This window comes from Phascolarctos cinereus, unplaced genomic scaffold (genome assembly GCF_003287225.1).
Source record: "Phascolarctos cinereus isolate Bilbo 61053 unplaced genomic scaffold, phaCin_HiC Scaffold_9;HRSCAF=440, whole genome shotgun sequence".
NCBI classification, from domain to species: domain Eukaryota; kingdom Metazoa; phylum Chordata; class Mammalia; order Diprotodontia; family Phascolarctidae; genus Phascolarctos; species Phascolarctos cinereus.
The window spans coordinates 24,651,892-24,675,464 of record NW_027556402.1 but is presented as its reverse complement, the minus strand read 5'-3'; the positions used below and the strand labels follow the sequence as shown (position 1 = coordinate 24,675,464).

At 38.5% G+C, this 23,573-nt stretch overlaps 1 protein-coding gene and 1 long non-coding RNA gene across 4 annotated transcripts in view; one reads left to right on the top strand and one right to left on the bottom strand.

Moving 5' to 3' along the window:
• ANTXR2 (ANTXR cell adhesion molecule 2) overlaps positions 1–23,573 on the top strand; it is a 210,571-nt gene that overhangs the window by 63,967 nt on the left and 123,031 nt on the right. The window lies entirely within an intron of this gene.
• Positions 19,818–23,573, bottom strand: part of LOC110209726 (uncharacterized) — a 33,454-nt gene continuing 29,698 nt past the window's right edge. Inside the window, exon 3 of the long non-coding RNA XR_002324900.2 lies at positions 19,818–20,026. This is a non-coding gene — a long non-coding RNA (uncharacterized LOC110209726). The remainder of the gene's footprint in view (positions 20,027–23,573) is intronic.

Below are 23,573 nucleotides of genomic sequence, written 5' to 3'. Positions count from 1 at the left end.
ATGTACATACATATATGTTTATATCTGATATTGCATTTGAAAACTGAGGTTGGCTAATTTTTCTGTATGATGTTTTTAGAAAGGTAACATGATCCCAAACTCAGAGTCTAAAAAGGTTTAATATCTGTCCTGTTTTATTCAAATATGTTTTCATATTTATCATTTCATCAACAATTAAGTAGCTCCCTCAGTAAAGATCATGGTACTGTGTTGGTAATGAAAGTCACAACATAATTAAAAAGCAGCATTTTCCCCTAGAGTAACTCAGGATCTGAAGGCAGAGACAATATCAGACTTAATGAAAAGACATAAAAACACTCAGGATTTAAACATCTGACCAAATATATAACTGGCAATAATTATACAGTTATGTATGTAATTATGGAGTTGCTAAATGCTGAGTAAGTTCCAAGTTCTCTATTGTTCTAAGAGTCATCAACTTTCCCTCAGTCAGTTTTGACTCTCTCCGGGATACTATGGACCTGCCTTATTCTTGAGCCTCTGCCCACTCATCACCATTAACTTGTCACACTTGATATAGAGCAGTGAGCTCTAATTCACCACCCAGCATACTCAGAGTGGTTGCATACAAAGATGCAAATGTCAAAATATGACACGGCATGTAGTTACTTTTTCTCTCAGCCTAGAATCATTAAGTAAATAAACAGTACATCATAGGGCAGCTAGTTGGTGCAGTGGATAGAGCACCAGCCCCAGATTCAGGAGGACCTGAGTTCAAATTCGGCCTCAGACACATAATATTTACTAGCTGTGGGACCCTGGGCAAGTCACTTAACCCCATTGCCAAAACAAAACAAAACAAAAAAACAAAAAAAAGTACATCATAATAAGAAAAATGCATCATAATCATCTCTCAAATAAACATGAGTCTGATACTGTCCTAGACTGGAATTTTCACCTTTACCCAAATCCACTGAAGACTGCAAAATCTCAAAGAACTTTGCAATTATTAATTTTATTTTTAGGGAAATACACTGTTTAAGTAACTAAGCTATGGAAGTACACACGCTACTTATTTGTAGTATGATGAAAGTAAAAGTAAGGACTAGAAAGTAATGGGATTTACTATGCTCAGAAAACAACTTCTGTGCCCATCACATTGCCTCTGATTATTCAGTAAACCAAACAAACATTTATTGATTATTATATGCCAAACACTGTGTCTGGGGCCTGATGCTGTGAACCTAGGTATACTGAGAAAACACACACACACACACACACACACATACACACACAAACACACACACAATTTTCATAGGATATTTGACTTATAATTCTAATAGCATCGGTTATCTTGGAAACTCTGGGCTTGGGATTTTGGCCTAGCCCAAGGTATGGATTTGGTGAAAACTGAAACTTAAAAGGGAGATGGTACCCCTTTGGGTTTTACCTATCCCTTCACGAATTAGAATGACTACTTTTTGGCTGGCTCTAAGAAAATGTCTGCCACCACTGCCATTGCCCAGTCTCTTTCTCCAAACTCTAGTGTAGTACTCACCTTCAGCTTTGTTGCATACTTCTTTAATCTCTGGACAAAAGCCCTTGCCACTGCATGTGGCAGGGAGAAGGGCAGCTCCAGAGTAGAAGATGTAGAAAATACCTTGCTTTCTAGTAGCCTGTAATCCTTAGATTATAGTATTCACTTATATTACTCTTCATAGGGCCTTCTAGAACACATATCCTATTAATTCCAAGCCTTTCCTGTGCTTTCTCTCTCTAATGAAGGGAGAAGAAAGGATGTGGGAATTTTGAATATACAGAATATTAAGCTTCTCATTCTGAATTCATTGATTTATTGGTTCATCTGTGTTAAGGCACAACTTGATGACAGCACAAATCCAATCAATATGAAAATTTTCTACATATTCCTCCACTGAAGTCCAATTCTGGTGCCTCAGTGGCACCAATTTGGGCCATTATTGCAACATGTAAACTTAGAGGAACAGACTTGAATCCATTAATGTTTCCTGTGTCGCCAAACTGATTTTAAGTGGCTCTACAATTGGGCCCCATTTTAATTAGAAAACTAAACACAGATTTTCTTTTTTTTGCACTTCCTTGAGCCCTTAATCCTTTGGACCACTTAATAATCTTCTATCACGAGGTCCTATCTGATTTCTCCCCATCACTTCCTGCTCAAAGTTGATAGTGCATTCACTTTCTCGCCTCTTACCCATATGAGTATATTTTTTTACCCAATAAAATGTAAGGTCTTTAAGAGCAAGACTGTTTTATTTTTGTCTATAAACACCCAGACACAGTGTTTGGCATATAATAACTATCAATAAATATTTGTTTGGTTTACTGAATAATCAGAGGCAATGTGATGGGCACAGAAGTTGTTTTCTGAGCATAGTAAAATCCCTTTACTTTCTAGTCCCTACTTTTACTTTCATCATACTACAAATAAGTAGCATGTATACTTCCCTAGCATAGTTACTTAATAGTGTATTTACCTAAAAATAAAATTAATAATTGCAAAGTCCTTTGAGATTTTGCAGTCTTCAGTCGATTTGATATATTGGCCACTCTGCATTGAGTAGAATTCTTCAGTATCGCTTCATCCTGATTTTATACCCTGAACATAGATGAAGTACATGGTGATACAGTCCAAGTTTCTGGATTGGTAGTTAGAGAGCAAAGTTCGTTTTTACCTGTATGGATGCTGAGAGAATCATTTTAGGAATGTTCAGTTGACCCACACATTTGAATGTTGGTAGATGTTTAAATGATTCCAGTTGTCTTTGAGGCACTGAGTTCTTTAATTCACCTATAGTATCTTGCAACAATAGCAGCTTTTCATTTCAAAGGCATCAGAAGAGACATCATTTTATAACATTTTAAAAAATTTTCGTAAGTATTATTCTTCTATTCTTCCAGGAAAAACCTCCACATTTATTTTTGTATCTACTTCATGCTATCTATGGGCAGCTAGGTGGTACAGCAGATAGAATGCTGATCTTAGAGTCGGGAAGACTAATCTTCATGAGTTGAAATCTGGCCTCAGATACTTACTAGCTATATGACTCTGGGCAAGTCACTTAACCCTGTTTGCCTCAATTTCCTTATTTGTAAAATGAGCTGGAGAAGGAAATGACAAACCAGTCCAGTATCTCTGCCAAGGAAAACCTAAATGGTGTCATGGGGAGTCGGACATAACTGAAAAAAAAAAGACAACAACAACAGTAACAAATATTCCAACTGTATGGCTATGGCTAAATTGGATGAGAATCTGAAAGTTGAATATACCCCCCAGAATGAAGCCATCTTGGAACACAGGTAGAATCAGATCATACATTTTAGAGTTTGAAAGAACATATTTTAGAGATCATTTAGTAGTAATGCTTCATTTTAAACTTCAGTAAGCTGATGTGTTTGACGCCTTGCCATGAGACAAGGCCACAGACAAGCCATATTGAAACAGCTAAATGTTTTAATATCATCTGAATTGTCATGCTTACATAGACATGGCCATTAGAGTTTTTATTGAGACTTTCAGGCTTTTGTTGTGATAAGTTGGGGGAAACCAAGATAACAAGAATTATACAAAAGTATGTAGAGAGAGTGAATGTAGAGAATGTAGAGAAAGTAGGGAGAGTAAACACGTAGAAGTGTGAATACTAGATAAAGTTTGTAGCAGATGTTCTATTCAAAGTTACAGGTTCAATCTTCAAAATCAGATAGTCTTCAGGCACATAGTTAGAAATAGTCTCTTGGGGTGATGAAGATATGTGTTAATGGAGGAAGGCTGTCTCCATTTTTCATCAGTGTAAACAGGGAACTGACCATTCTTCCAGTCTTTGCTTGGTACTTGGTTTGACTTTGAGGGCAATATATAGTGGATTGAATTTAGCTTGGAGAGTTCCCAGAGGAAGACAGCCAGGATGGTGAAGGGCCTTAAGTTCAGGTCAAGATTTATTGGAGAATCTGGAAATGGTTAGCTGGAGTAGAAAAGGCTAAAAGGGGAATATGATAGCTCTCTTTGAGTATTTGAATGACTATAATTTGGAGGAAAAATTGTCCCTAATAGGTGGAATCAGGAGCAATGAGTATAAGTTGCAGAAAGGCTGATTTAACCTTGAAGTCATCATGAAAATATAAACAAATCAAATCAACCAACCAAACAAAAAATGTATTAACAGAGCAGACGAAAAGTGAAATTCACTGCTTTGAGGATTGGTGTGTTACTGCTTCTTGGAGGTCTTCAAGCAGAGTCTGGATGGCCAGTTAGGGACTGCTTTTAGATGTGGGTTGGACTGGATGGCTACTGAGGTTCCTCTGAACCCTCAGTTTTGAAGATTCCAATTCTTACTGAACAGCATGCATATTAGTTCATTTCATTAAAATATATCTATCTATATCCATATCTATGTCTATCAGTCTATCAGAACACCTTTATGAAGCACCTACTATGTTCCAGTTGTTGTTCTGAGTATTGAGTTAAAAATCAATCACTTCCTATTCTCAAAGTACCTACATCCTGTCAGAGGAGACAGTAACCCAGTACATATGAGCTCCTTCCCACTAACAAAGAGCTCAGCCGTGTTCCTAGCTCTAGGCTCATGCAGACAGACCACATTTGTATCCTGGTGAAACCTGACCTTTAAAGGGAAGGACAGACTGCTGAAGAGGTAATGCACTTTCATCTCTGACCTGTGCTGTCTGTACAACTCAAGTTTAGAGACCCTGGCTTGTCAAGGCAGAGCTTGGGTTTTCTTAGTTCTTTCTTCTGTAGTGCTTTTTTAATGGTGACCATCCTCTTCCCCCAGAAGCAATTACCTTCCAATCCAGTCCCAGATCCAGGTGCTTCCAGCCTCTTTAATGCATGAGATTGCTACCAAGGCTAGAAATATCCATCTTAGGATCACTTCTAGTCCCCATTGCTCAGGAAAAGAAACACTATGCAGAAAAGGCAGTCCGTTAAATCAGGAAGCATTTGTTAAATGCTTACTATGTGCCTGGAGTGGGAATATAAATATAAAAAGACAGTACCTACCCTCAAGGAGCTTACATTCAAATGGGGGAAGACAACCCATAAAAGATAACTGAAAAGTGGGGAGGGGATGAAGGTATCTGGCATGGGGACATGTAAAGAAAATCTTGTGGAGAGGTGTCAGTAGCATCGAGGGGGTGCTTGTGCTTGGACCTCAGGCCTAAGACCATATCTGTCCCCAGACCAAAGACCACATCTCTGGCAATAACTCATGAGTTGGCACCAATGAAACAAACTCTCTCCCTATTACAGTGACCTCTGTAAGAGTTTCCTTTGTATACACAGCGCCATCTCACTGCCTCCTACAGCATCTTGTACCACCCGACTTATCTCCCACAGACTCCCCTAAGTTACTGAACACATTCCAGAAGTCAAGATGTATGTCCAGTCCCCAACACATCTTGCCTCACATGACACTGATTGGTAACAGAGAGTATGACTGTGACTGTTGGCTGACTTAATGACTCAGGCCTAAAGACACACCTCTCAGTACCCCTCCCTTCTCAAGGTAAATTCTGGGTAAAATGCCTGCATGCTAAGTACCAAAAATGCAGGTTCCTTTAAGAACTGATCACTCCTTAACCACTCCCTAGTCCTGACCCAGACCACCTACTTAACATAATTGGCACACAATGCACTAGCGCTAAGATTTTCCTATATATGCTCTAGCTTCATCCCTATTAGGTCACAAGTTCCCTAGAGATCTTTGCCTGCTTTTATACCATCACAATAAAGCTCTACCACTTGACTGAAAGATGGTTTGAGTCCACAAATTCTTTCCAGATGACACCTTGTCATCCCCTACCCCTTGGTTTTGAGGTTCCATCAAACCTCATCAGTACAACCTGGAGAGGAATGACATGGCTGGTTTGAACCCCCCTCCTTGAAAGCAGAGTTCTAGCAGGAACCAGCCAGGAATTTGAGCTTTAGAATCAGGCTTATCCAGACAAGCACAAGTGCTTACTGCCATGTGCATACATTCACCATTGTTGCTGAGGGATGGGCTGCTGTAAGTTGGTGGTATAGGGAGAGAGTGATTCTTTCCTTGCTAGAAGTCTAAGGGAGATGCTGTCTAATTCCCAAGCTGCAGGCTTAGGGAAAAAAAAGGGTAGGAATACTTAAATGAAAATCTATTGAATGGGCTGTTCCTTGTGGCTCAGTGGCCAATTCTCTTTGGCACAGTGTGTCCCTTTCTTCTCCCCTGGACCCTGGATGATTTCTGAAAGCTAGAGTAATGGGTTGGGACACAATGGGAGGCAGTGGAAAGAACTTTGAACTTGGAATCCTGTTGAAAAAAGAGTTAAGGACTTTAGGCACATCACTTTAATCTCTCTGTGCCTCGGTTCTCTTATTTGTAAAACAAGCAGGCTGGACTAACTGACCTATATCAGTTAGGCTCCTGGAAAGACTTGCCAGCGTTGATCTATTTTCCTATGATAAGAAAATGTAATGAATTTGGAGTCAGAGAGCTTGGGTTCTCTGTGTGATTGCAAACAAATCTAACTTCTCTGGGCCTCGGTTTCTTTATCTATTAAAGGAAGGGAGTAGGATTAGGTCACTTCCAAGGTCCTTTCACGCTCTTAAATCTATGATCATCTAATCCTCTCTTTACAAAAATATTATGTGAAACAGAATGAATGAATGATCATTTTTAAAGGTTTTTCCCCCATAATCCTTCACTTGCTATCTCAGAAAAATTTTAGAAGAAGACATGCCAGTGATGAGTTGAATCTTTCCTTTGTAGGTAATTTGAAGGATCTCATTGAGTCACAGCACTTAGTAAATGAGATTTCTGTGTTTGTATGTGTTGAATGTGATATTTCTGAATAACATGATTGTTTTGACTTTTTAAATTAGTTCAGTGCATAGGGACATTATTTTACATTGCAACTAACACTTGCTTTAATCAAGCTTCATCCTTTGCAGTGAATTTATATTCTTTAGTGTGTTTTTGTGTAGATGACAAGATCTCTTATGAGATTTGATTAAAGTCAATGAAACTATACTAGTTTATACTTGTAAGGTGATGGCTATTTAATGTCTGCTTAATTAGCTTTTGGCCAAGGATTCCAGCCCATTAAGTAGCTAGTTAGTATATGTTTCACATAAACACATCTGGCTCAACATTCAATGAAAGTTTTTCTTGTGTGAGGGTAACAGATGTGGTGATCATTCCTCCTTTCACTTAAATAATTAGCAGCACTCTAGTGAAATAACCCTAGACAGCCTGCCACAAAGCCAGCTGCATGGTCTCAGAGCTGTCTCTGTGGAGATATGCCTCTTATTCCATCAGTCTGGTCCCTCCTTTGTGATGTTTCCTCCAGTGTATTTAGTTCTATCATATAATCTCCTAAGTTAACTTTGCAGTCTTGCCTTTCATCTAAAAACAAGTCTGAAAGTCTTGATAGGAAGAGAATAGAAGTGGGGGATAGGGATCACATATTTTAGCAGGTTACTACCCCTAGTATGAGGGCTTGCTGAGCCCTTTTCAGGGTTGCTTATCCATCTTTGGTGTCTACCTGGCACTCAACTCTCACCTGTGGCTTCAAGAAGCTGTAGCATGCACAGTGGCCACACTGGTTAAAAAAAAAAACATCTTGGCAGACAAGCTAAACCAGATTGAGGGTAACCAACAGGCCTCAAACCCATCAGTGAGTGAGAAGGATGTCTACCCCAAGGATGTGAAGACTTCCCCTGGAAGAATAGGCAGGTGAGAACAATTGTTCCAATGGCCATGAAGGCGGATGACACGGATGATGTGGAGCTCCTAAAACTCGGTCAGACATCGAAGCCAAGGTTATCCACTACATTCTGGGCCATCACCAATCTTTTTGGCTTTTGTCTTACTAATGGACTTGGATGATTCTGGAAGACAGAGTGCGGTTGATGACTTTGCCCAACTCTATCTCCCTTCAATCTAATTCACACACAGATCAAGGAAGATGGTGGCACTCTTGACAGTAATAGGAGAGTTGGAAAGATGAGCTCTGTTATGCCCATAAGAAATCTAACATGAGCTGTCCAAAAGTCAGTTGGTGATATGTCACTTGAGCCCAGGGCACAGATTAAGACTGGCTATATTTGCATAGAGATGATAATAGAATCCAATTGAAGTTGATGAGATCTCCAAGTTAAATAATATAGAGGGAAAAGAGAAGAAGACCCAGACCAAGGCCTTGAGAGACAAACCACTATTAGTGGGTGTGACCTGGATGAAGATCTAGCACAGGACAGTGAGAAGGAGTGGTCAGACATATAGGAAAACTAGAAAAGAGCAGTGTCTGAAAATCTAGAGAGGAGAGAATATCCTGGAGAGAGGTTGGTTAACAGAGTCAGATGCTATAGAATGGTGGATGGATGAGAATTAAGAAAAGGCCAATTCTGGCAGTTAAGACATCATTGATAACTTTGGTGAGAGAAGTTTCAGTTGAATGATGATATCAGAAGCCAGACTGCAAAGGGTATTTAGAAGACAGGGTGATCTCCAGTGTCAAATGCTGAAGATATGCCAGAAGTATGAGAATTGAGAAAAAGCCATTAGAGATGGAAATCTAGACATCATTGGCAACTTTGGAGAGAGCAGTTTCAGTTGAATGATGAGGCTGGAGGCCAGGCTGCTGTGGTAGGAGAGAGTAAGAGGAAAGAAAGTGGTGGTACCAATTCAGTCAGTCAATTAATAAATATTTATTAAGTGCCTACTATGTGCCAGGCACTGAGCTAAGCATGTGGACATGGGCCTCTTATTCCATCAGTCTGGTCCATTGATATCACTCCCTCCTTTGAGATGTTTCCTTCATTGTATTTAGTTCTATCATATAATCTCCTAAGTTAACTTTGGAGTCTTGCCTTTCATCTAAAAACAGGACTGAAAGTCTGGATAGGAAGAGAATAGAAGTGGGGGATAGGGATCATGCAGTTTAGCAGGTTACTACCCCTAGTATGAGGGCTTGCTGAAAAAGAGGCAAGAGATAATCCTTGCTTTCAAGGAGATTAAAATCTAATGGAGGAGAGAGAAACAAACAAATATGTAGAAACAAGCTATATACAAAACAAATAGGAAAGAATTAAAACAGGATAGGCACTAGAATTAAGAGGGGAAAGAGGGGGAAAGACTTCCCATAGAAAGTACAATTTTAGCTGAAACTTAAGAGAAGCCAGGGAAGCTAGCAGGCAGATATGAGGAGAGAGAACATTCCAGGCATAGGAAACAACTGGAGAAAATGCCTAGAGCCAAGATGTAATGTCTTGTTTGTGGAGCAGCTAGGAGCCAGTATCACTGGATCGAAGAGTATGTTGTGAGGAAGAAGACATTGGAGATTGGAAAGGTGGGGGGAAGGGGCTTTGAATGCCAAAATTTTGTATTTGATTCTAGAAGCGATAGTGAGCCACTGGAGTTTATTGAGTAGGGGAGTGACATGGTTGGACCTATGCTTTAGGAAATGACTTTGAGGGCTCAGTGGAGGATGGGTTGGAGTGAGGAGAGACAAGGCAGGCAGCCACACCAGCCACCTATTACAGTAGTCCAAGTGTGCTCTTCTTTGCCCTGGTACTGTGACAGGGGACTGGGAGTTGGATCTGAGTATGTGTAGTGCAATAGAGTCCTGCCCCCAATGCCAGCAAAGGGACTTCTAGAATCTCTTTCTGACCAGTTTTCAGACCCCCTTACCATCTGTAGGCTGAGTTCCAGAAGCAGCTGCTACAGCAGCCACTGATATGGTCACCCTCAAGGCCTGCTGCTGATTTCCTGTGGCATGGCCGGGGCTTTCACAGCCTAAGCTGGACTGTGCTTCACTTTCACCCTGGTGTGACAGACCGTTCCTGCTGACCTTCTAAGTTATCTTGGGCTGGAAAATTGTTTCTCCCTATCCCTTTGTGGCTTCTGCTGCTCCAGATTTAGTTTTGTGCTGTTACTTAAAGTTGTTTGGATGTGAATTTGGGCAGGCTTAGGTGAGTTTCTGCCTTTTTTCTACCATCTTGGCTCCACCCCAATAATTTTTCTTAATATTTCTCATGCATGTAAGTCAATAATTGTAGATGGTGAAGTAAATTAATTTCTTTTAAAAATACTTCTTAAAATTGAAACAGTATAATAGTTCAATAACAAGTCATAACAGTGGACATAGTAGCTTTTAATCAGTAGTCACATTTCTCTACTGTGTACATATTCACTCTATAGAATGTAAAAGCAATAAGCAAGGGTGGATTGTCTCTGATTTCAATTCAGAAGAAAGTTTTCCATAGAAATCCATTTTTTTTTATGTGGTTCTGCTTAATCATACCTTAGCTTCCAACTCATTTTTGGACTTCAACAGTAAAATACAGGAAGTGAAATAACATGTAATAAGTATAGAAAAGTAGGTTGGAACCAAATTTTGAATGGCCTCAAGTGCTAAACAGAGGAGTTTTTTGTTTATTTGTGTTTGAAACTAAAGGCAACAGGGGCAGCTAGGTGGCGCAGTGGATAGAGCACCGGCCCTGGAATCAGGAGGACCTAAGTTCACATGTGGCCTCAGACACATAACACTTACTAGCTGTGTAACACTGGGCAAGTCACTAACCCCATTGTTTAGCCAAAAAAAAAAAAAGAAAAAAAAAGAAACTAAAGGCAACAGGAAGCTACTGGAGTTTAGCTGCTGGAGTAAGGGAGTGACATGGTCAAACGTGTTTTATTCTTAAATCACTTAAACCTCTGTATGGAGGAGGTTGACTGGGGAGACAATTGAGGCAGGAGGGCCAATCAGGGAGCTGTTGCAATTGTCCAGGTAAGAGGTGATGAGGCCCTCAATGACGGTGTTGGCTATGTAGGTAGAGAGGAGGGGACACGATTCAAGAAATATTACGGCAGGAGAACAGAACAGGAATTGGCGACTGATTGGATATGTGGCATGATAGTGGGTCTAAAGGATGGATACTGATGTGAAATTGTGAGACTAAGGATGGCGGCACCCTTGATAAAGGTAGAGAAGTTCAGAAGAGTTTTTGAGGAAAAATCCAAACCCTATGATCTATGATCCTATGAAAGAATGAGACTGGTGAAAAGGGAGGGAAAGAGGAGGCAGGTCAGGCTACAAGCCCTTATTATTTACTCTCAGGGAGCATGGAGCTGCAACCACCAAGTGATCGAGTGCAGGATGTGGCTATGTTTGGTTGATTAAGTTATAACCGCGTCTAGGAGAGGGGGACGTTTTGGGAGTGTTGCATTGAGTGCTGAGAATGGGGGTAAGTTGGTGAATAGGAAGATGGGTTGATATTGCAGACAAGTACTAAGATTGGTTTTTTGATCCATCTTCTCCACCTCTGATTCTCGTGCATCCCTATGAGTCATCTCAAAGCCCTTCTGGGGAAGGGGTGGGGAGTGGGGAGTCTCATGCTCCTTACATTGTAGACCACTGTTCTAGACTAAGGCTATTAGAAAATTTTAGCAGGAGAGAATCATTCTCAGTTTTATAGAAGTTTTTCTTTGTTTCTCTCATCATATATACTTCAAAAAAAAAAAGGTCTAGGTTATTTGGGAGTTCACTGTTTTATGAAGCTTGTTTACATATGAATTTTGTCCTAAAATGAGATTAAGTTGGAGGTTCTTAAGAGAGGTGGTAAAGTTGTTTAGACTTTTATAGGTCTATGACTCAACTTCCTTTTCTGGTCATTATAGTTAATATGCAGCTGTCATCAGTCTTTGTAAGAGGGGCTTATTCTGTGACCTTTGGTTGGTAAGCCATCCACAGCTGCCCCAGCATAGCTGACATCTTAAACCTGTAACTAGGGGAGTGGAACAGAGCAAATTGGATAAATATACTTAAACATGTTTCGAAGAAAGAGAAGCAGAACAGAATGATCCAATTGCCTCATTCTACAGCTTGTTTGATAGAGATAATTTTAGTAGGCATATGGTATAGTAAAATGTGCTTTCAAAAACATTGGCCACAACCTTCTGGCAAAAGTGGAATAAATATCTAAATAAAATGATAGCTGGTAGTATAATTTCTTATAAAAGGCAAGATTGGAAGGCTTTTTGTCTTCATGTTTGGGGTAGAAAGTAGGACATTGGTATATGTTGACAGTTTTGTGGTTTTGATCATTGAGATTTAAAAAAAAATCAAGGCAAGCAGCTTATGGTTAATTAGAGTAAGAAACCTTTTCATCCTTCCCCTCCCCCACTTTGGCTAGTCATCCTGAATCTGTTTTCCTTGAAGTGAAGTTTTGCTTAAAATCAGATTGGTAGGTTGATTGATTGCTTCTGTTTCTATTTCTCAGGCTAAAAAAAAATTGTGACTTTAATTTGCACATCTTTTCAAATAAAAAAAGAGAATCCGCACAACAGTCATAGATTCCATTATCAAGAGAGCAAGTGATACAACTCTAATATTTAATTATTTCTTCTGATTTCTGCATTTAGACAGGTTTGGAAATGTATTTTAGGATGCTAGAGTCCTATGATAATAGATTGAATAGGTCCATTGGAACACTGAGTTAAATGTTACTGCTTTGTAAATGCAAAGTTGGGATTTGTTACAACCATATGACAAATAGAATTCTAATGGCTTGAAAGAGCTAATGTATCTCCCTAGTGTCCAATACACAAAAGAGATCGGAAAGACTAGAGCCTGTAATATTGAGCTAGTTAGGGAATAATCACTTGGAAGCATAAATCACTTTTCACATGATATTGTCAGGATGTGTCACCACTATTGATGGCTACATTTTCACATCATCCCTGAACACTATAAGTAGCACTGAGAGGCACACAAGGTCTCAGGGTAATGTATCTAAAAACTCTTACTCTAAAATATTATTATTGTTCTCAAGCTGTTTAATACATTTCAATGTCCATTCATATTTTCTAGGGATATTTAATCAGCAGGTTAGCTGTTTTATGTTCCTCAGTGTTGAACTTTTTGGTAGATCATCTAGGAATATAGGCTGACTGTAAAATAAGATCACAATTGAAAATACAATAGTTAGGGAAAAATCCAAAGCTTGATATTGTATAGTAGTTACTATAAATTTGAGAGCTCAGCAATTTTCAAGAAAGGTTGGTTTTCAATGTATTGAAATTGTTTACTGACAATAAAAAAAAATGTCACTAAACCAGATGCAATTTTTTTGTCTTCTAAAGTTATTATATCCTAGAGGATCAAAAAAGTATTTTTTTCTTCTTCTCACTCCTGGCATTGTTGAAGACATGCCACTTAGAAATGTATTTTTTTTTTGTCTTTTGAATTCTGAATCTAATGAATTTCTGCTATGATATCCTATTGAGCATTGTGAAATTTGTATTTTATATTTTAGTGTATTTCTCATATTCATAAGCTTTTCCTTCATTTTTCTCCCATCATGGCATTTTATGTTCCTGGGCTGTCATAACTGTTGGAGAGTTCTCTTTTATTTAGGAGGTGAATTTGACATTAGTACATTAAAAAGTTAAATTTTCTCAAATGAAATTTGGTGAAATTGAACAGACCCACTCTCTGGCTATGAAGGCATTACCTTTTTTTGTTAAACTCTCTACTGATTTGTAATGCAGGTCTATACTTCTCCCAGTATCCCCTACATTAGAAAAGACTGCAGTGACAGGGAAAAGGTGTGAGTATCATGCAGTGATTGCAGGATCTTACACTGAATTAATAGACCCGTTTAACATCACTGGGCCATTTTGTGGTGGTCCTATAGTCCTAGCTCCATGTGCCTGGTCAGTGAGACGCATCCATCTTTGGATATGTTTCTTTATTTCACTACGTAAACAGTGCAAGCACAAAAGAACAAATGGTGTAAATTTCTACCCTTTGCACAAAGAGATTGAAAATTTGTTCTGTTTCAAATGGTAACTTTAGAAACAAACGTTGTTAATAATCATAAGCTATAAGTAAAATTACAAAGTAACAAGCATTATTAAGCACCTATTTTGTGTCAATTACTGTGCAAATAATTGCACAGGGACAAAAAGACAAGGGCAAAATGATCCCTACTACCCTTATGCTTAGACAGGGTGTCCTGAAAATCTTCATGCAGTTTTAAGCCTTTTAAAGCTATTCCGTTGTTGGAAACAGAGTGCTAGATTTGGAGTCAGGAAGACCTGAGTTCAAATACTGCCTTTGACACTTATTAACAGTATGGCTATGGGCATGTCACTTAATTTCTCTGTGAGAGGTGTCTGTGTTGTCCACAAACCTTTGCCCTGCTTTCTTTCTTCCTCCTGAACCAGAGTTCCCAAACTGGCATTGACCCATCAATGATTACTTTTTGGTTCTGGTCATTCAGTCAGTTCCAAATAAATCTAACTGATTTCAGCAAAACATTTGATAAAGTCTCTAGTAGGTTAGATAGGAGTACAAAGTAGATCACTTCGACAAGCATTCTGTCCTTCCATCAGCTTATTTATTTTGGATAAAGAAAGGAAATGAGGCTATAATGACATAATCTATTCTTGATGAAGCTATGAGAATTCTTAATAATCACTACTTCCTTTTTCTACTTCTTTGTCACATCTTCAGTGCATTTTCCCAGCATTAAAAGAAAGGAAGTTTATTTTCCAAATACAGTGTCATATTTATAGAGGTATTCTCTGCTACCTTTTCAAAGACGTGGCTGCCAACAGCGATATTCTAATTGTTCCTAAGCAGTGATATGACCTGGTATCATCTCAGTGAAACTGTTAAAAAAAAAATCGTACTCCCTGAAATATGGCTTGCATTCCAACTCACAGTAACCAATGAGCAAAATATTCATTTGCTCCTTAGTATGTGAATATCTAATAAAATACCTCCGCTTTATGATCCATTAAAAAAAAAGATGAAAAAATTAAGTAAAATTGTGAAAAGACATTTGCTGGAAGTAATAAATAATTTACCTCCAGTTTTCACAGACTGAAAATTAAACTGGCAACTACTCAAAAAGTTATTAAAATTATGGTGACTAAAGATATTTTGAAATCAAGTGCTGGTATTTAATACCTAGCATAGCTTTTAAAAAGTTAGTTTTATGAACAATAAAGGGCATAAATTGTTATAAAGGGGTTTTATATTTGTTCATGTTTCAACATTTTACTTCAAGTCTGGGATATGTAAATTTTCATCCCACAAATCTGTATTTTGCCTACCATCATATCACCAAAATGTTTAAATAGATACTCCGATAAGTTAATCCATTATAGATGCAATTTAATATACAGATTAATTCAGTGCTATGCTGGAAGCCACCGTTTTTGTAACTGCTTTTATATGAGTCAACAAATACTAGACACATCAACAGAATATATTCTGTATAACAAAGTAGAATCTTAAGATTTTATAGAAAGAAGTGTCTTTTAAGGTCATCTAGTCCAACCACCCTGCTACTAAAAGAATTAATCTCCAATGTTCTTGACCATGATCATAGATAGATAGATAGAGAGAGAGAGAGAGAGAGAGAGAGAGAGAGAGAGAGAGAGAGAGAGATTTGAAAATTTGAAAACTTCCAGTGACAGGGAGTTCATTGCTTCAGATAGAAGCCGTGTTCACTTATGAAATACCTCAACTGTTAGAAAGGTTCTTGTTTATATTGAACTGAAATCTGTGTTCCTGTAACATCTACCAATGACTCCAAGTCTATCCTCAGGAGGTATGGGACAAAGTATAATCATTATACAATCTGTTTTTGTGTCTCCCTAAAGTCTTAAGTGATTACAAGGTACTTCAGGGCAGGAACAATATATTTTTTTTCAATCTTTGTATTCCAGGACTTAGTCCATGTGTCACAGCTGGTGCTTAAGAAATATTTGTTGAATAAAATTACTTGTTAAATTCAAGGCAAAATGTCCTCAGGTCTTTTGCTGTATTGGTTTCATAGAGTCATAGGTTCAGATATTCAGAGCTGGAAGCAGGGATGAAATTTATCCTCTCTAGCCCTCTCACTTTGTAGGCACTTCCCAATCATAACCTCTTCTGGATGCATTCGGGTTTCTAAATATAACTCTGAAAACTGTGAGCCTTAGGACTAATTAAAAATATTCTATATATGGCTTGGTCTATACGTTGTCTAGTAAATCATACTCTCATAGATTTATATAGTGTTGGGAAATAATTCTTTGTATGGAAAATTGTAAATCCCTTGATCCCCTTTCTTGGAGATAAAAAAAAACCTTATGAATAGTGTTTAAGTAAACCAACAGTTCTTTAATCATAGAGATGCTTTAACTTTGGTAAAGCAGGAACTAGATCTCTAGTTCTCTCAGATCAGTGATTTCCAATTGTGTTCCAGGGGTCCACAAGGTGGACTTGTTTATACCTTTAAAAAGAAATTTTGTTTTTCCAATTACATGTAAAGACAATTTTTAACATTCTTTTTTTTTATTTTTAATTTTGAGTTCCAAATTCTCTCCTGCTCTTCTTCCCTTCTCCTCTCTCAGGGATGGTAAGCAGTTTGATACAGGTTATATGTGTGCAGTCATGTGAAACATTTCTATATTAGTCATGCTATAAAAGACACAGCAAAAAAACCCCAAAAACTAAAGAAAATGAAACATAGTATGGGTTGATCTGCACTCAGACTCCATCAGTTCTTTCTCTGGATGTGGATAACATTTTTTGTAACGTGCTCTTTGGAATTGTTTTGGATTGTTGTGCTGCTGCAAATAGCTAAAGTCATTCACAATTGATCATTTTGCAGTATTGTTTTACTATCTACAATGTTCTCTTGGCTCTTCTCACTTCACTTTACATTAGTTCATTTAAGTTTTTCCAGGCTTTTCTGAAATCATACTGCTCATCGTTTCTTATGGCACAGTAGTATTCCATTGCAATCATATGCCATGAATTGGTTAGCCATTTCCCAGTTGATGGGTATCTCCTGAATTTCTAATTCTTTGTCACCACTAAATGAGGGGCTATAAATATTTTTTTTTGTACAACTAGGTCCTTTCCCCTTTAAAAGAAATTTCTTTGGGATATAGACCTAGTAGTGGTATTATTATGTCAAAGAGTATATGCATAGATTTATAGCCTTTTGGTCATAGTTCCAAATTTTTTTCCAGCTCAGTTCACAACTACACCAACAGTACATTAGTGTCCCAAATTCTCAGATTTCTCCAACATGTATAATTTTCCTCTTCTGTCTTATTAGTCATTCTGATAGGTGGGAGGTGGTACCTTAGAGTTGTTTTAATTTGCATTTATCTAATCAATGATGATTTTTTTTCCTTTAAATTTCTCGCTGGACCTTTCCTTTGTACTTATATCACTTTCTCCTATATCAGTTATTCACATACTTTTGAGTATAAAGTCCTTAACTGCAGAGCCTGTCTCATACTTATCTTTTTATTCCCAGTGCACAGCATAGGATCTTGCTCGTAAGTAGGTGCTTGAGGTGAATTGAACAGACTTAATTCATCTTGGTCATTGATGAAAATGTTGATCAAGACAGGTTCAAGGGGCTAATCCTAGAGAAAAGCACAAAGGTTCCTCCCCTACATTTAGGAAGGGAAAATTTTGTTACATTAATGTAATTATTTTTTGAATTATTTATTTTCAACATTCCCTTCTTTTTAAATTTTGAGTTCTAAAAGTAACTGAATGAAGGAAAAAATAAACTCTCCACCTGCTTATATCCTGTTCCTTTTTCTCCCCACCCCACCCCACCCCACAAGTGGTATGATGGGATGTGGGTTGCTGCTAAGGGGGGGGGTTAGAGGAAGATGCAGAAAGAGGATCCTGAAGCTAGAGATGCTAAAGTGTTGTGTCAGCTTCCTGGCTGACCTCACAATGTTGCTTAGCATCAGTCCTGCTTCCTGTTAATGAGGCAGGGGCAGGAAGAAACTGCCACGAGATACACTTGCCATGTAGTTGTACACTGGGGCTGGTTTGCTTCATAGATTCTGAACCTGTTTTTTTTCTTTTCTTTTCAAAATATGGCTGATTGCATATAAAGGAGATCAGTTTCCAGGGGATATGTTAACCAAGGTATCCCTATGTTGTAACTAAATAAGGTCATCTTATGTCAGGGTAGAACATGAGTGGAAAATAATTATTAGATCATGATTTTTGCCCATTTCCATACTCTTTCTTCTAGTAAATTTAAAAAAAAAGTTTTATGGATTTCTTAATTTTCCTCGTATTTTGATTACTATCACCCTTTCCTCTTTTGTTCCCTTTCTTCATAATCAGATTGAGGTTAGAAGAATTTTTCAACAAACTATCTCTGAAATTGTTTGTGTTCATCTTGCCAGTGGTAAATATTTTTATTTATTCTCATAGACCACTTTTGCCTTGTATCTTAAAAAAAATAACAAAAATATCATAGTGATCTCTAAAGACTCTTTCCAGAAGTCGTCCCATTCCTTTTACTGACGATAGTATAGATGTAAAAATCATTTTGTCTAGGGAAGTCGCAATGAATTAAGAAACATTTATTAAGTACCTACTATGTGCCAGACCGGGAACTTAACCTTGAGGACACAAAGACACAAGCTTCATTGTTATGGAAATCAGTAACCAGTTTCAGTCAAAATAACATGTTGCTAAGATAGAAAGTTTTGTTTAGCCTAGAATCTCATCGTGATCTTAGCTTACTATTGTTATTAAATTTGATGTTGTACTTTGAAAATTTTAATTAAATGCTACCTTAACTTGGCTCCTTTTTCCTGTGTGCACTCACTAACACACCTATGTAATTCATGACAAAAAAAAAATCAAGAAAAACCACCAAAAGGAAGCAAGTCTGTATTTCGTAAGAACTTATATCCAGAGTCTTTTACAGTCCACTGACAGAGAAAAATTAATTGCTGCACTGACCCAATAGTAAGCATTTTGGGAGTCAAGGTAGGCATAGAGTGTAGTTTTTATTGACTTTTTGAAAATCTCTATATAACAAAGAATTGTTAGTTTGTTAATATGAAATGAGCTTTATATCTTCCCACTGAAATATGTATTTAATGAATATGAAAAGTTTGAGAAACTGTTATTTTAAAACAAGAGATAATATTAGAAATTAGGTATAATTGACGCAGTTATTCAGGGCCAGAGCTTTCATTCTGTGGATTATCTGTGAGAATTTTAAAAATCCAGATTTACCTAATTCCACTATGGGATTTTGCTTCTTAGATACTATGGAATATGTATATATTTTAAAATTTTTGGTAAACTAATAATAATTAGGACCCTAAACTTACAAAAGTTACATAATACACTCCAAAGCCAAATAGAAATTACTTTTGAATTGTGTATTGTCCATGAATATGCCTTGTGTTTTCCCATCTTGGTGCCTTTGGTTATTCTACTGGGAAAATTCTTTCCCCACATCTGGGCCATCTACATCTTATGTCTTCATTAAGACCCAGTTCAGATACTGACCCTTCTATAGAAAACTTCCTTTGATCATGCAAAGTCAGATTTTCTCTTTCTTCTTCACTATCTTTCCTCAGCCAGGAGTAGTTAAGGTAGCTCCAGATTGGAAGGAAAGGAGACACTTGTAGATTGAGTAACAAAATAAAGTGTAGTTAAGCAATTGCATGGAAAAGATATTCAGCAAGGATATCACATTTATTTGAGGAGCCCCCAGCTCCTTAGGCACTGGGCTTTTATTCAGATATGACCAGGCCAATAATGCAAGCCTTAGTCCCTGAACTAATTAAGTCTCAAAGTTGGTTTCATTTCCATTTAAGAGAAAAAAAAATAGCCTAGCCTGTAGGGAATAGACATTGTTCCTACCATATCCCAACCTCTGGTGGAAAGGTCATAAAAGCCTTGTAGGGCACCCACCACCATTTCACCTGACTTTAGGGTTGTAAGAAGCCTAGAATAGACTCCAATGGAGGAGAAGCTTCATGCGGGTAAAAGAAAAACAGACAAGAAGCAATGTAATAACTCTTTCAAAGAACACAGTTTAAGTGATGGTGGTAGGCAGGGGTAATTTCAGGAGAAGTTCACAGAGGGTTTCCAGACGTAAATGGATGACGATTAGCTGAAGCAGTACCAGGAGCATCAGGGCCACATGATGACGCTTCTGACTTAGTGACTGATCCTTATCAAAAGTCAGGGACATCTATAGTTAGGTACATAAAAGGTTATTATATGGTAGCATCTCAAATGTGATCTGTCTCAGGGCTAGGAAATATAACCAAATTGCACCCTGTACTACTACCCTCTCAGTGTTTCCCAGCCCACCAGGCTAGACTTTTCCTTCCTTAGAAGCCCCATGGGGTAGCAAGGACCCCTTTATACCTTTAGAGGTCTCTTCTGAGGGATTTCCCTCTTCTACTGGAACCAGGTGGTTAGGTGGATGTTTTGTCAACATCATTTATGAATGTTTACTATGTGTCATGAACCCTGCTAACCACTGGAGATAAAAAGAAATGAATAGTCCCTACTGTCAAGGAGCTCACAGTCTAATGGGGGAGAAAACAGAAGCAGCCCCACACAAACAAGTTACAGCCATGATAAATTGGAGATTACCAAAAAACAAAAGGTACCAGTATTGGGGGGGGCAGGAAAATGCTACTAGTAGAAGGTGGGATTTTAGCAGGGACTTGAAGGAAAGCAGGGAGAACTGCTAAGAAGGAAGCTAAAGGAAAGAGAATTCTAGGCATGAACTATATAGCCAGTGAAAATCCTGGAGTCAAAAGAGAGTGTCTTGTTAAAGGAACAGAAAAGAGGTCACTGTCACTGAATCACAGAGTGCATGAGGCTATGGGGAGAGGAGTAAAGTATAAGAAGATAGTAAAGGCAGAAGAATTTGATCATAAAACAGAAGATTTTATATTTGACCTTGGAGGTGATAAGAATTACTCCAGCTTATTGAATAGGGGCATCAGACCTGTACTTAAAGAACAGTCTGATAGCTGAGCAGAAATTAGACTAGAATGGGGAGAGACCTGGGGCAGGGAGAACAATTAGTGAATTATTGTAGTAGTCCAAATGTGAGGTGATGAGAGTTTGCTCCAGGGTGCTGCCAGTATCAAAGGAGAGAAGGGTGTTGTAAACAAGGTATGTTAGGAAGGTAAAAATCGACAGTGCTTGGCAATGGGTTGGATATGAATGGAGAGAGAGATGGAGAGAGAGAGAGAGAGAGAGAGAGAGAGAGAGAGAGAGAGAGAGAGAGAGACAGAGAGAAAGAGAGAGAGAGACAGACAGAGAGAGAGAGAGAGAGAGAGAGAGAGAGATGGACAGAGAGACAGAGACAAAGAGACACAGAAAGAAAAACAGGCAGACAGACAGACAGAGAGGATGACACCCACATGGTGAGCCTGGCAGACTGGGAAGATTGAGCTGCCCTCAGCAATAATAGGGAATTTAGGAAAAGGAAAATATTTTGGAGAAAAGATTATGAGTTTAGATTTGGACCTGTCAAGTTTAACCTGTCTGGGTACAGCCAGTTTGAGATGCCCAATAAATAGTTTCCCCTCTCTGCTGCTAGAAAGTGAGGTGCCTTCTAATCATTTTACCTTTTATTCCCTGGACTGCTCATCCCCTGTCTATTGACCCCTGGCTATTTTAGTGATGGGCATGTGCAGGGGCCTTCCCAGTTCCAGATTATAGTAAGTGAAGGGCTATTATAAGTTGCTTATCTGAGTCTTTGCTGCTCTTCCTTCATCGGTGCCTATGAATTGGCCTTTCTATTGGGCCTGCATGGTGCTGCCGTCATCCTCTATTGGAGCCATGCTATTCTACCCACTGTACATTTCTTTAAGTCAGGATATCGCATTAACCCCTGGCTGGTTCACTATGTTGGTGAGATTAGGAATGGCTCCGTGGAATTGCTAAAGCAACTGTATCCAGCCAAACCAGGGTCTGGGCTTTTCTTCCCGTTGCTTTGGTCAACCCTGTCAATACAGAAACTCTGTTGTTTTTCCCAGTTAGGTCTGTCTGAGGGTTCCAGGAACTTCTAACCTCTCAAACTCACAAGGCTTCTGCCAGGACTAGGGATGGCTCTTTTAGATTCTCCATCCCCTCATCTGTGCTTAGGGAAAGAGGCAAAAAGCAGAAGAGGCAGACAAATCTCAGGCTCACCTAGGCTAGTACATGTGCTCTAACAATAAGTAGTCTGTTTCTGCTGGGGTGGAGGAAGGCACCTGGGGCCCTCACTGAGGCCCTGCATTAGAAGTCTGAGAAAGGGAAAGTTATATACCACATGTTCGGGACTGAAATTGGAATGTCTCTCCTTCAACTCACTCTCACCCACCCCTCATCCTCAGCAAATTAGCTGGGGTGCCTTTGCCATACTTGTCAATATATTCAGTTTTGGAAAATTCTCTAGGTTTCTGGCGCAGTTAAAAACATTGTCCTTTCCAGACGTTCCCCCAGTGCCTTGTATTAAAGTCTCAAAAATCCATATGGTACAGTTCTTAAGGGCCTCCTAAATGCCATATTAAGTCCCAAGCAATCTATTTAATACATTTCTTAGAAAGTCCCAAAGTCAGCATTCTTCTGTGAGACCTGAGGCCTTTGGTAGCTGGTAGCATGGAGATCACACTTGTGCCTCAGTACAAAGTTTTCCAAATTCAACAAATGATATTTCACGATGTTTATCACAGAGAAGATTCACAGCTACCTCTCGATGCTGAATTCATAGAAACAGCTTACTTGCTAATTCCCACACCCCCAGCCAAGAGGTGTCCTCTGTACTGTCTCATTGAGAAAGACTCATGATATGCAAACAGAAGCATGGCCAGAAGCATGGTATCCACTAGATAGGGTAGGCATAGGTGAGCATCCCATCGCCTGGGGCTCCCTTCCCTTTTTACTTCCTTTCCTCCACTTATGCTCTGAAGTCAGCCATGAGGTCATTCCAAACCAGTTTTGCTGCCTATGCCCAGTTTTCTAGGCCAAGTCTCATTTGGACTATTTTGGTATTCCAGGCTCAGTATTGGAACTATACGAGACCATGGTATGCCATTGAACTTTTAACAAAAATAAGTCTATTTAACAAGCGCATGGAAAGGATTTTCAGCAAGGATATGGGTGGGTACAGCTTCCCTGCCTCTGCTTTCGCATTGGGAGTGTACCTGGCCAGGAGGGGACTCCTTACTTTTTGTCCTGGTTCAGGTGATGAGGAAGCTACATAGGTAGTTTGAGGAATAGAGGATGGTTTTGTTGCTTTTTGTCGAAAGCCTTGCCTGGCCTCTATGGAGAAGATATTGTTCCTACCCATGGTCTCTGTCATACTTATAGTTTGTAATATTAATCTAGCACTTACTATGTGATATTTTGTATTGCTAGTTTCCTTTGTTCCTGGATGTGTATGTGTGATTATACATTCCTTGAGAACAGAAAAAAAATTCCATGTTTTTATGTCTTTGTAGCCCAGCAGAATGTCTTACTCATAGGCAGAATTCAATATTTGCTAATCAATTATTCTGCTTTTTTGAAAATCCACAACATTCCTATTCTTTGTAAAAGATATACATTTATTGTATATAATATGTATGATACACCTATGTAACATGCTTTTATCCATATAATTCATATGTATACATATGCATATATTTCAATCCAATTAAATATTGAACTAAATTGTTCAATTAATTCATTTCAATTAAAAGTTTAAACTACTATATATACACAGCACTGTGCTAGTTCAAAGATGAAAAAAT